The sequence below is a fragment of the Pan paniscus genome, chromosome 6 (genome assembly GCF_029289425.2).
Source record: "Pan paniscus chromosome 6, NHGRI_mPanPan1-v2.0_pri, whole genome shotgun sequence".
Classification (NCBI taxonomy): Eukaryota; Metazoa; Chordata; class Mammalia; order Primates; family Hominidae; genus Pan; species Pan paniscus.
In genome coordinates, this window is record NC_073255.2 from 103,265,391 (window position 1) to 103,278,491 (window position 13,101).

General features: G+C 34.8%; 2 long non-coding RNA genes across 2 annotated transcripts in view; one reads left to right on the top strand and one right to left on the bottom strand.

Moving 5' to 3' along the window:
* Positions 1 to 13,101, bottom strand: part of LOC134730802 (uncharacterized) — a 767,202-nt gene that overhangs the window by 50,976 nt on the left and 703,125 nt on the right. The gene's annotated exons all lie outside the window — the stretch shown is intronic.
* LOC130541712 (uncharacterized) overlaps positions 10,837 to 13,101 on the top strand; it is a 68,221-nt gene continuing 65,956 nt past the window's right edge. Inside the window, exon 1 of the long non-coding RNA XR_008955809.1 lies at positions 10,837 to 10,973. This is a non-coding gene — a long non-coding RNA (uncharacterized LOC130541712). The remainder of the gene's footprint in view (positions 10,974 to 13,101) is intronic.

Sequence of the window (13,101 nt, forward strand, 5' to 3'; positions counted from 1 at the left end):
CTTGGAACACTAACTCTTAGGATTCATCCACAATGCTGTGAAGAAGCCCAGTACAAATGCAGAGGCACAATTAGAAAGCACCTGTGGCCTCAGTTGGGTTCCAAATCAATAGCTGGTATTAACTTGCCAGCCATGTGAATGAACTATCTTTGAATAAGATCTTTCAGACCTCAGAGCCAGCCTAACTGATGCTACATGGACCAGAAATTAGACTATTCTGGAGTCTTGCTATAATCGCAGATTAATTAACAAAATAAATGAATGTTGTTTTCAACCACTAAGTTTTTATGGTCTGTTTCACAGCAACTAATAACTGATATAGGACCTTACTTGTTGTTATTTGACTTTCAATAAAAATATTTCAGTAATATATTACACAAGAAAAATGTAGAAAATTAAGCTCAACTGAATCAAATAAGTGCAAAGGCTTTTAAATGTGTTGGCTTGAAGGCAGAAACATTTAAATCTGGCTAAAGGAAAAGAGAGACATGAAAAGCCACATCTCCATTGTTATGATACTTTTTTTCATACACGGAATTGTATTAATATAGTTGTCTCACATTTACATCTCATAAATGTCCAAGTTTTTTTTTATTATATTTTCCTCTTTGTAAACCACATCATCCTTCTTTTCATCCCTTTAATTGATAAAATATTTTGTAGGCCAAGTCATAATCTAAAGATTTATTTCAGCTGAGCATGAAATAAATGGTGGCTCATGCCTGTAATCCTAGCACTTTGGGAGACTCAGGCAAGCAGACTGCTTATGTCCAGGAGTTCAAAGCCAGCCTGGGCAACATGATGAAACACTGTCTCTACAAAAAATACAAAAATTACCCTGGTGTGGTAGAGTGTACCTGTAGTCCCAGCTACTGGGGAGGCTGAGATGGGAAGATTTCTTGAACCTGGGAGGTCAAGACCGCAGTGAGCTGTGATTGCAACACCACACTCCAGCCTGGGTGACAGAGTGAGACCCTGTCAGAAGGAAAGAGGGAGAGGGAGAGAGAGAGACAGAGAGAGAGAAAGAAAGAGAGAGAGAGAAAGGAAAGGAAAGGAGAAAGAAACAAAGAAAGAGAGAAAGAAAGAAAGAAAGAAAAAGAAAGAAAGAAAGGAAAAGAAAGGAAAAGAAAGGAAAGAAAGAAAAAGAAGGGGAGAAAGAAGAAAAAGAAAGAAAGAAAAGAAAAGAAAATAAAGAAAGGAAGAAAGAAAGAGAGGAAGGAAGGTTGGAAGGAAGGAAGAGAAAGAAAGAAAGAAAGACAGACAGAAAAAGAATTTTCAGCAACCATCCAGAAACTACAGCAGATGGTAAGAGTTAAATTCCCAGGAGTTTAAAAAGCTGGGAAATCTTATTATAAAATTTATTTGTCATAGAAATCACTACTTTGTCAATATTGCTGAAGTTCGGGTCCCTTAAAGCCAAGTTTGCTCCCTGTGAACCTCTGAGCAGCACCTGATTCTCCTGCTGCTGTGACTACTTGGCAAACAAGTTCAATACTGTTTATTGAGAGGCAGTAGAGCATGGTATTTAATGGTACAGACTTTGAAGCCAGACTAGCTGTGTTTGAAGCCCACCACAATCCATGTAACCTTGAGAACTTCATTTAACCACTCCTTGCTGCAGTTTTTTCATCTATAAAGTGAAAATTGTATAATAGTGTCTAACACATTGGAATAGTATTGTGCTGTTGAGGAAACTAAATAAGCTAAAGTAAGGTTCTTAAAACCGTACCTGATACTGAAGAAATACTATCTGCCAAAGTAGTTGGAAGACTTTCTCAAATGCTTTTTAACTTGCTGCTTTTGCTATGGAGCTTGAAAATCCAAAAATTCATATTCAGTCTTCCTTGCATTTAGAGGCATCCATTGATTTAAAGGGGATTTCAGGAAATCACTTGCTTTCCTTATTAAAGGAACAGTTGAAGTTAGTACTGGCATTCTTTCTCCCCTTCTGTCATCTTATAAAGCTGCCACATTGGCTACAGCTGCAGCAGGGAAAAGTTGAGATAAAAGCACGACCCTAAACTCTAACATCTGTCAGATGTTAAGCCCACAGCAGCAAATACTTATGAAATAAAAAAAAATAAATCAGTATTGGAGACACAGCTAGTTCAATCACAACAAATATAATGGTACAATTGCTGCAAATAATTCCACCCCTGTCTAAAATGCCTAGCTAGGACTTATAATCAGGTACTCTCTATACATTTCATACATGTAATGTATAATTCTAATAGACCTGCTGGCATGGGTATCATTATCCCAATTCAAAGGTGAGGAAATTGAGGTTTAGGGAGATTACATAAAATTACCTAAGTTGTACAGTTAGTAAATAGAGGAATAGAAATCTGAACCAAAGTCTGTAAGAGACCATGCTCTTAACAATTATGCTTTTCAGCTACACTATAGGCATAGGAAGTAACCTAGGTGCAGAGAAGGAGAGTATCTGAAATCGCTTTTATAAAATTAAATACAGAAGTGTTCAGCAATTAAGAAATAAAGACACATTTCACTTAAATTACTTTTATAGGTATCTAAATTGATCAAATTGATCGACATTTATTCAACTTCCTATTTCTCTTTGCCCATAATAAAATAGAAAAAGAGCTATTTAAATTCTAAATTATACATTCAGTTTTTGGTGGGGAAAACTAATGGTTTGTGTCTGGAGGCATTTTCTGTATCATTTGTGAATGGGTTAGTGGTTGAAATCCACTTCCTAATTGTCATGTGTCCACCCACCACTATTGTTACAGATTTAGTGGTGATTTCAAGATCTGGTATGGTAGGAAGAGGCACTGTTTTCTAGGGCTTGGTATTTGTCCTTTCACTAAAAACAGGATAGTTACAGATTAATTCCTTTGTAACATAATCCATTTCCATCATCACTGCTCATGTCAAACTTGCTATCCTATTTTGTGATTGACCCCACAAGATTATAAATTCTTACCTTCAGAGGATATAACCTTTCTAAAAGTAGTCTGAAACTTGAAGAGATCTGTAAACATTTATGTAGGAATCATAACCGCAACCCAAAATAAACAAACATAGGAAACCATTGGGGTGTCTGGTGAAGTTTAGAACAATAATAAATATGCTCACTTTGCTACTAGGAGATAAAATAATAACAAAACCAACTACACACTTAAATATGATGTTTCTTCACATGGTTATTTATTTTCCCTTCAGAAATAAATTTAACTCTTTTGTTGTTAAGATACCTAAACAGTTTTAAATCAAAAACCAAAAAAAAACCCATCGTGAAAATGAAAATGATAATTTATACGATGTTATGCATTGTGATCTTGGGCAACAGAGGCCATAAGAATGATTTAGATCAATCTGGTTTTGTTCCTTTTGAAGAGTTAAGCATTAACATATTCCAAACACATAGACATAAATTAAAATGCAAAAGGAACACAGATTTTTGTGCATTTGTTCTACATTTTTCTCGTTCCTTTTACTCATTCATCCTACAATTATTTCTATAGCCTATTATCTATAGGAAGTAAGGGAACTGAAAAGCCACAATCAAAACTTACGTTTTCCATGGACACTTAATAATCTAAAATGAAAAATAAAATGTAACAACTAGAAAGTATAACACATAATGCTGTGTTAAATATCCTAATGGTAATACAAATAGTAGCTGCAGGGTTTCAAGGAACAGAGTTCAATGAGAAAATGAAGGCAGAGAATGAAGGATGAATATGTAGAGGATGAAGACTGAGATGGGCTTGATTTTTATTTGATTTTGTAGGAAAAAAAATGGGGCACTTCTTGTGGGTTGGGCTTTTGGCTGGCATTGGAACATTCAACCTTCAGAAAGTCTGATCCATTGATAAAGTTGGTTTGCCCGCCTGTGTCACTGCACATCTACCTTCTTTCTGGGAGTCTGGAATTTCATCAGCTACAGCTGATTGTTTGTGCCTATGCAACCATCCTCAAGTAAAAACCTCAACTCCCAAACAGGGCTCCCTTGGCGTGGCCTCTCCCAAGAGGGAGAACATAGGGAGCCTATGCACGGACCCCTCCAGATTCTGCCTGCCCTGTTTCCTTTTCTTTTAACTAATGATCCTGCTGTGCATGCTTGCGGTGTTGAAGTTCTGTGAGTCTTTCCAGTGAATCACTGTGTTTGGATGGTCCCTGCGACCTTAAAACATCAGTCTATCAGCCCCTTTCATTTTTCACAACTCTTTCCTACCTAGAATAGATGCCATACTGAATCATTTTAGTACAGCTTACTAATCACTCTAAAGTAAAAAGAGGTTACTTAAAATAACTCTACCAATATATCTCAGCTATCTTGTATGCATCTCTCTTTTGATAGCCATACCCTAGTCATCCTTAACTCTTCCTAATTTCTCAAAAAAACTGTCTTTTTTTTTTTTTTCTTATTTGGGGTCTATTAACACTGTCTGTATGATTCTTCACCAACCTCTTCTCCCCAAATGCCCACTATACACACATTTGAATGGGTGGATTTGTTTAATCTCTGAGGTCTTAGTTTAAATGTAATGTTTTGTTTGTCTTTTTCTTTTGAGACAGAGTTTCAATCTTGTTGCCCAGGCTGGAGTGCAATGGTGGGATCTCAGCTCACTGCAACCTCTGCCTCCCAGGTTCAAGCGATTCTCCTGCCTCAGCCTCCCAAGTAGCTGAGATTACAGGCATGCACCACCATGCCTGGCTAATTTTGTATTTTTAGTGGAGACAGGGTTTCACCATGTTGACCAGGCTGGTCTCAAACTCCTGACCTCAGGTGATCCACCCGCCTTGGCCTCCCAAAGTGCTGGGATTATAGGCATGAGCCACTGCGACCGACCCTAAATGTAATCTTCTTAAAGGGGGATATTTTGACTACATAACTTTAAATAGTACCTTCCCCTCTCTATTATTTGCTTATATAACACTCTGATTATTTGTTTCTCTAGCCATTTATCAGAGTTTCTAATTATATATTCAATTTTCTTTTTCCTTTTTGTTTGTCTTTGCTATTAGTCTGTAAGTTCGATAAAGACAGAGACCACTGTAGTTTTTTAATCAATGTATACTCGGTCCCTAACCCAGTAGCCTAACAAAGAGAAGGCAATTAAAAATTATCTAATAAAAATTTTTTATTCAAATATAGGAGCTAGATGTAGCTGACATTACTTAAAGCAAAAACTCCAGGAAGGAGAAGATACTGGATAAACTAGTATACATAGAAGAAAGCACATACATTACATAGAAGAAAACACATCAGATTATTTTTTAAATGCTTGTCATTCTGATAATTTTTGGATTATGTGAATTTTACTTTGAGAAATAAAATAGGATCTGTGCAATCTACTGGGTATTCTTGGGTCAAAGAAATGGTACTTAAGTATTTACTGTAGTATTAAATAAAGTGCAGGAAAGCTAAGTATAAGCTGAAAAAAGTAATAATTCTTCCCTGGAGCAATGTGTGCAAGGCTTACCTGGAACTAAAATGACCACTATCCAGTATGCTCAGGTATGTCTAAGACACTGGGGATTTCATCAAAAAGCAAATGTATCTGTAGGCTAAGTTTAAGCTGTTGCCTAAGGATAGATCTAAATGATCTAACAAGAAAATTGATTCCAGTTTGTCATCGCCTATAAAAGCTTGAAAATCAGTTGATAATATTTATTTATGAACTTCTATAAAAATCTTCCCAGTACCATATGTTTTAATTTTAACCATTGGCCCCAAGATCATTATAAGTACCTTTATCTACAAGTCATTTCCCTCAAGGACAAGTTTCAAAAAGACCTTTGTCAGTAAAAAAGCTGATTATGGGAAATAGTTCAAATTTCAACAACTTTAATATTTATACCCCAAGACATAATAAAGTTCTGAAATAGAACTTTTGAGGTTATGTTTTCTAACAATAACAACTGTTATCAAAATCTTTCCAAATACATAAATATATATAATCTGCTCATGTAAATCTTAATGGAATGTATTTAAAGAACAGCCTTATATGGCTCCAAAGTTCAGGTGTAAGTATGGTCAAATTTAGCAACCTTGACTCACTTTGTGGATTTTTAGCCAAGGTAAGATAAGAAACTACATCAAGCCAATATTTAGAAAACTCTGTTTAAATATTTTGTTTGAAACAGTTGGTTTTGCAAGGCATACCAACTGTATCGAAGGATCTTGAAAAATAGTTTTAAAATGTTGGAAGCAAGTTGCTGCCCTTCCTAAAGAAATGCTTTGAAAAGAATAATATTTATGTAATATGCACCATACATATATTAGATGATTCACTAGACACAAAGTGGGCACTCTAATACTTGCTGATTATTTAATTTATCTAACATAATCAAAAATATATTTTGGGAGGACAGAGGATGTTTTTTAGGGGAATGAAATATTGCTCCTCCATGTTTGACATTAAAAAATAACATCAGAACTCCAGTATATTTCATATTCATGTTGGCATATTGGTTCAGTTGTGTTCATTATAGTGACTTCTGGCAAATTCCATGTCAGTTTCTTTTCGTGAAAAATCCCTTCTACTCCTTACAAACGAATTGCACATTCAATAGAAGAAAATTACGTGAAGCAAATTGTTTACCTCTTCTTTCAATGAAAGCAAAAAGAGAGGCACATAATAGGGAATCATAAATTGATTTTTAAAGTAGCTTCAAGGAGAGAAGACTGAATTAAAGTAGCTTAAAGGAAGGAAGACTGAATTAAAATTGTTGCCAGCAGGTATGAAGAAACTAGTAAACTCCCAGGATGCTAGGGTGCAGTGGGAAAAACATTTCGAGGCCAAGCTCCACACATTCCAAATTCAACGACCCAATTTCTAACTGAGTGTTCTTTAATTCCCAACCCCTTGGATCCTAGTTTCTTCCTCCATAAAGTTAGATAATCCTACATGTGTAAAAATGTTCCCAGAAATATATATATATAAGATAAAATAGAGGGTTTCGTACACTCATCAATTTTTACTCCGAGTGTATCAGAGCTCAGCTTTGTCTATTGCTTCTTATTTCTTATTTCTTCTTCTTATTATGATTTGAGATGGGAGTCTTTCTATGTTGCCCAGACTGGAAGGAGTGACTCAATATACAATGTTCTCACCATAACAATGAAATACCTGACCCCTTCCTTTTTATAAAAAGTGCTAGAAAGTCAGTTACAAAGGAATGACTGGATTTATAGTAGTCTCACCATAACAGTGATAACTATATGGGGTAATGCATGTGTCAATTAGCCTGATCCAGTCATTCCTCTCTCTCTCTCTCTCTCTCTATATATATATATATACACATATATATATGAATTGAAGTATATATATATATATATATATATACTTCAATACATTGTGTTTTACATGATGAATATATACAATTTTATCCTTTTTTCTTTTTCTTTTTTAAACAGATGGGGTCTCACTCTGTTGCCTGGAATGGACTCACACTGTTGAGCTCAAGCTATCCTCCTGCCTCAGCCTCCCTAGTAGCTGGACCTCCAGGCACATACCACAACACCTGGCCCTATTTTATCTTTTAACTTAAAAATAAATACAAATTTTAAAAAAGGTGTTAGAAAAACATAGTAAACATACCTGTATTTAAACTATATATAATGTAATTATTATTTTAACATAATGCTTGGCATATTTAAATGAATGTAACTAATTAGTGAAACTTAGGCTAATTTCTCTTAACTATCAAATTGTGTATCTACCCTCTCAGTAACCCCACATGAATATATGAAGGATATCTCTAAGTTAATATGGTCAAAACTGAAACCCCAAACATGGTCTCCCTGACTCTTCCTTATTTCAGTAAAAAGCATCATCGTCTATATATTTGCTAAAGCCAAAGTACAAGAGATCGTCTTTTTTTTCTTATCTCCTCTCAGTTTCAGCAAACTAACCTCAAAATCCAAACAAGTATCATCAAACTCACCCACAAAATATATCCCTGAATCTGTTTATTACACTTCGGCTCCTTTAACAATCTCCAAAGTCATCATAATTTCACCCTAGTTTCGCCACCCTAATTCCATTACGTAGTCATTATTTTTTTCTAGTTTACCAAAGAAACCACCAAACAGATATGTTTACTGTCAATCCATTCTCCACAGGAAAGTCTGAGTGACATTTTAAAAAGAAAAAAAGTCATGACAATCACCTACTTAAATATCTCCAGTGGTTTTTCTCAGTGTTTAAAATACAACCCAGATATTTTATGTGTGGAAATCTCTACCAGATCTGTCCCCTGCCTACCTTCTCAGTGTCAACTCATATCACAAGAACACTGATCATCTAACTGTTCCTCAGACAGGTAAAGCCTTCTAAAATTTCAGGTTCTTTGCAAGAGATTTTGATATATCTCAAAAACGTCCTTCTTGTTTTTCAAAAAACTGTTTTTCTTTTGGCATTCAGTCCAAGGGTAAACGATACCTCTTTTTGTTGAGCTTTGTTTGAACTGACCATGTAGAGAAATCAATCTGAGTTTGGATTATCTGCCTGGCATTTTTCATATTAGGTTAATAATCTGTGGTCTGTTCTTTGCCTACTAGCCCTAGATTGCAAGCTCAATGGGCAATAGTAAATAATAAATCAATAAATCTTGAATAAATAAATGGATGAAGAAGAAACTGATAAATGCTTGGCTTATTCTATCTATCTTTCTTTCTTTCTTTTTTTTTTTTTTGAAATGGAGTCTCACTCTATCGCCCAAGCTGGAGTGCAGTGGCATGACCTCGGCTCACTGCAACCTCTGCCTCCCGGGTTCAAGCGAGTCTCCTGCCTCAGCCTGCCAAGTAGCTGAGACAACAGGCGCATGCCACCACACCTGGCTAATTTTTTGTATTTTTAGTAGAGACGGGGTTTCACCATGTTAGCCAGGATGGTCTCGACCTCCTGACCTTGTGATCCGCCCGCCTTGGCCACCTAAAGTGCTGGGATTACAGGCATGAGCCACCGAGCCCGGCCAATTCTATCAATTTTAAAGTCAGTTGAAGGCTAAGCTGTGTACTGCTTCCTGTGGCACTCAGCAAAATATTTTGTACAGATTTAGTAATCAATGAATATTTTTGATTAAATAAAATGTTCCACGTCTCTTCCCCACCCCCCACCCCCACACCCACCCCCAACCCCACCCCCACCCCCACCCCCACCCCCACCCCCACCCCCACCCCCCCGGAGAAGGAATTTCAGCACAGCAGTTTTCTTACACCATGTAACAGGTGTGTTGTTTCTGATTTTACATTGTGTTGCTGAATTGAGAACAGGTGTGCCGTTTCAGACATTTCTCCAGTTGTATTATTTAGTAGTAAAATAAATACAATGAGTATTTTATATTAATGTAAAAAATAGTTTTATGTTAAATGACATATGAATATATCTACAGTGACTTAGAGATTGTGAATCATTTCACTACAGTCTTAATTTCTAAATTAAATCCAGCAGCTTGCATGTGCTACCTCAAGATTAATTAAGAAAGACGTATGAAAATAAGATTATTTGGTTAGCAAAAAGTCATAGAATTTTAGAGCTAGAAGATAATTTAGAGATTGCTAAGATTTGTGATTTCTTATATTAATAAATTGAAGGCCATAAATGTTATTGGCTTGCCAAGTTTCTTACAAATATATTTAGTAATCTCTTGCCAGTCTTGATAGTTACACTTCTAAAAATTCTGTGTTTACCAAAGTCATAATTAGAAAATCAAATAGTTAATTTTAAAAGGAAATCTAGAAAAAAAGTAATAAGACTGCATAATTCACATCAGCTTATAATGTCTTCATTTAAAAATTAATCAGATTCATGGTAGGAAAGAGCCACTCAAGTAGCTACCCTTTCTTAAGCATTATCTCTTCAGAGTATTCATGAATACAGTCCCATGATCTCCTGAGGCAGATTGCAATACAACTTTTCAGGTAAAAGTTGGACCAATTTTTGAATTTTATAAACCAGATCCTACTACTTTGAACTGAATGACTTTTGGATTTGTATACGCTTTGTTTTTTGTCATTTTTCCTGATCTGGATAAATTACATGTGTAATCCTCCAGTGTTTGAAAAATATTAGCAGTTAATATTGATATATTTAAGTGTACCATATATTCTTTTCTAGGCCTTAATTTCTATCATGTAAAGAGAGGTTTTTTTGCCTTCTTTAGAAATTTCAAAAATATATCTACATGGACAAATGAGCAGAAATTATCATTGTGGTTTGTTAGTAAGGGAATTAGAGAAAAATCACTGTAAAAAGACCATATATTTTAGCATTATGGTCAACAGGCATAAAACCAAGTTTTCTCAAAACTTCATTGAAGAGAAATAACAGTACATGGACAAGTAGGTCACAGCACACATTTCTTCACCCAGTCCAATGTTCTCAAATTGCGCCTTTATATTTTAGCTTATGAAAGTGTTTATAATAGATACTAGTTATAGTATATAATACATCTATAGTAGATACTATATAATAGATATACTATTATATACTAGCTATATAAGTTATATAACTATATAAGTTATAGTACATAGTATATAATAGATACTTAGTTCAGAGAAGATAAGGCCTGCCTTCCTCTCTTGTTCTCTTTCTCTTCTTCTTTTTTTTGTACAAAAGATTGGTCCAAAAAGATTAGCTAAGACATTTATTAATATGGAGTGTTATTTACTCAAACTAGGGCTCTCATAGGCATTGAGTGGATAGATAGTTTTGTGTGTGCTAGATACATCAGTTTACTTGAAAAGAGTGGAAATAAATAACAGGAAATTGGTTGGTGCTTAGATAATTATTGGAAAGCAAAAAATAAAATTAAGCTAGGAAAATAATAAGAATCCTTTATTCTTTGCTTCCACTCAGGGTGAATCAGGACCAGTGCAATAAATCACCCTCAATACTTCCTGTGAATGGCAACTGCTGAAGGGAAGCTTCTGCCTCTCATCATACACTGCCTCAGGGGGGAACAAAATAGATCATTACAATGGAGGCCAAAGAGTGGTAAGAAAGTTCTACTTATTTTTATACCGACTTATTTTTATTTTATACCTCTAAATAATTTGTACATGTTGGCTAAGTATGGAGAATTGAATGGGGTTAAAACTAATTGTTGTTTCTAATTTCATAAAAATATTCCAATTATGGCAACATCTAGCTGTGTGTTAAAAATTATTTAAAATAAATTCCAAGATATTCTTTTATTGCTTGAATGGAAAATGTTCAGGGCCTTATCTGCTATCCAGTATAATCTTGTCATTTTTGTGGCCACTTATGCTACAACTTTAAGTTTTAGGATTTCCATTAAAAAAAAAAAACTGCTTTTCAAGAATGGGAGTAAACTTTTCATTTTGCCTTGAGCCACGGCCAACTGACAAAGTATTTATTTTTGTTCTTAAAAATATATACATTGACTTATTTTGGAAAATAACCAACTTTCATGTTTTGGCTTGAAAAAGTTTCTTTTTTTCCTAATTTAAACCCATACACGTAAATACACACCTTCTCTGATTGAGAATAAAAAACATTGGAAAAAGAAGTTATTTATGTCTCACTGCAAAAAGTTATATCCATATTGGTTTTTAGACTTGAAAATGAAGAATGAGAACAGTCAACACAACAACAAAACAGCTTAATGTTTAGTTAGCTCCTTCATTTTACAACTGAAGAGACAGGTTACAGAAAGGTTATTGGTGCTGGAAAGGAATCAGTGGCTATTCACCTCCAGATCTATGGAAAATAAAAGACACAAAGGATCCTTGCCATCAGCTATATTGTGGTGTCTTTAGACAATAGGACCAGAATTATGTAATAGCTTCATTATATTTTATGTCATTTAGGATTATTTTAAAAATGTGAAGACAAAATATATCTGTAATTTAGAGAAAATGTGCTTACATAATATATTTTAGAACATCCAAATACAGCAATAAAAAAAAAAGTAAAATGACTTAAGAAGGAAAATGGCTTAAAAATACAATGAAATAAATTGAAATGGCTTAGTGACTACGTGAGGTTGTCACTCTTTACATTAAAAAATTTGTTTTAACCTTGGGGAGCAACTTTTAAAATAGTAGCTACATAACTTAATTTGGGCACCCATTTATAGATTACAAACTTATTAGCAAGGAGTTTTGGGGAGAAAAGATTAGAATTTATTGCCAAGTAAGTCCAAAAGAAAAAAAATAGAAAAAAAACCTCCTGAAATTATACCAGCACAAGAATAGAATTAGATTTAAATAAAAATTTAAGCAGTACATCTGTTAAGGAAAGTGAAATATGATGGCACTTAACTATTGATTCTTTTGTGGGAACCATGAATTGTGTTTACAATAATGTTATGTTTCAATTACATTTTTTAAAAATAAAAGATTTATGCCTTTAAAAAGGAAAAAGACTCTCAAGAGCAAGATGTCAAATTACAGGAGCAGAACTACACGAAAGAAAGTTCCCCTGCAAGGTGGATAATCACCTGATTATAGAAATTAGGAAAATAAATTAAACATGTTTTACTAAATTAACTTTTTAAATTAAAAAGTTACAAAGGATATAGATTTTAATAGAGTGAAGTAAAGCACATACGACATGGTATTTTAGGCTTTCCTTTTTCTTTTGTTATCTTTTAGTGGCAGGTCTAGTTAATTGTTATAAATATATACAGGCCCTGTATGAGAAGGCAATACTATAGGTGAAAATAATTAAAGCAGTCCCTGGTTACAAACAGAATACTTTTTTTTCAGTTTATCACTAGCATTTCATAAGGCTATTAATGATTCAGGAGCCCAAAGATTTTAAAATCTTTCAACATTATGTATAGATGAAAGTAAGTTACGTTTTGAAAGTATAAAGGGAAACCTAAGACAAATGACTGATAACAAAGAATTCCAGTGGCTTTGGGTTCTTTGTGTTTTCTTAGATCTTCAACTGTAGTATATACTGAAAGATTACAAATTATGAATGTTAATAATCATGGCAGCGGCAGCCCGTCCGGGATGGCCACTGAGAAGATGTCGGCTAATATGGGGGCGGTACAGAGGGGCTGCGTGCTCCGCGGAGCCAGTGGGGGCCTCTCCCACTTCCAGGTCCTCTGGGCCGGAGCCCGGTGTTTCCCCGCACAGCTATAGCTGCCCAG